The sequence below is a fragment of the Mastomys coucha genome, unplaced genomic scaffold (assembly GCF_008632895.1).
Source record: "Mastomys coucha isolate ucsf_1 unplaced genomic scaffold, UCSF_Mcou_1 pScaffold3, whole genome shotgun sequence".
In the NCBI taxonomy this organism is placed as follows: Eukaryota; Metazoa; Chordata; class Mammalia; order Rodentia; family Muridae; genus Mastomys; species Mastomys coucha.
In genome coordinates this window covers 49,298,458-49,299,834 of record NW_022196909.1, presented here as the reverse complement: position 1 = coordinate 49,299,834, position 1,377 = coordinate 49,298,458, and positions in this window count along the sequence as shown.

Sequence of the window (1,377 nt, the reverse complement as noted above, 5' to 3'; positions counted from 1 at the left end):
TCTCTGCTTCCTGCTTGTGGTTGAGGCCTAAGCTCTCAGTTTCCTGCAGCTCCAGGTACTGGGCTTCATCTCTGTTATCGTGGCATCCTGGGTGCAATCCTCAGTGTGTAAAACAAAACAAGAACAACCAAACTCGACAGCATTATCAACCTAAATAATTTCTCTTTTAATATATTCAGAATTTATTAATAATTGTTTCTCCCAGTAAGAACTGAAAAATCAATCATGACTCCAAATGGATTAAATTGTTTTTGTTTGTCAGGTGCATATTTATATTTAATGTAATTTTATCTTAAATATTTTCATTTCATGTACAATATCAAATAGTAGCTTGTGGTGTGTAAAAATTGTGAGTCTCTATTTTCAGTATCTATTAATAAAGTTTTATAGAAACATAGTGGTGTTCTCTTATTTGTATAGTCTGTAAGGCTGCCTTGGGTCCAACAAGACAGAACTGAGCTGTTGTGATAAAATATAAGTGAACATGAAAGTGCATTTGTTGTGGTATAGAGAAATTCAACTGGCTGTTACAAAAGAATTATTTTACTTTGTTATTCTAGTGACCATTTTGAAAATAAAAAATGGTGTTGTGCGAAAGTTGGTTTCATGGTTGTACAGAGCAAGGTATGGACAACATCTGGACCCCAAAACACAGCATGTGGACCCCACTGTCTCCTAGTTCAGATCTCAGGGTAATCAAGGTTTCCCTGCCTCCCTGCTGCATTGTGGGTCGCTGTGGGGGAGGCGACTGAAGAGTGAAGGAAGAATAGAGGGTGAGGTGGAGATGTGGAAAGGCATGGGATAGTGAGACCTGGAGAAAGCTTTCAGGGGCTTTGAGAGGGGAGAGGAAGAGGAGTGTGTGGGGGAAGTGGTTAAATTAACACCCAGGCAGAAGGACACATCCAGGAGCCAATGAGAAGGAGAGATGGAGTAGACATTGTGGGTGTACTTGGGTAGGGTAAGGATGAGGGGACATTACAGGGTGGGGTAGGGATCAAAACATGAGGGATTAGGTCTCGAGAGGTTGAAGGAAGACAGTACTCAGAGAAACAACTGGAATGTGGTTGGGAGGCACAGACATCTCTGGGATGAGCTAGAAATCAAAGGCAATGGGAGGTGTCAGGAATTTTTTATGGTGACTCTAGCTAAGACTCCTAGCAATGGGGATATCAACCCTGAAACAGGTACCTCGTATAAGTAGGTAAGACTTGCAATGAAGGGATTAGGACATCAACCCACGCACAAAAACCTTACACCCACAATTTATCCTGCCTACAAGATGCAAAGAGGGAACAGAATTGGAGGGATGAGCCAAGCAACTTCTGGCCCAGCTTGAGATCCAGGCATTAGAAGAGCCCACCCCTATGTTATTGATGG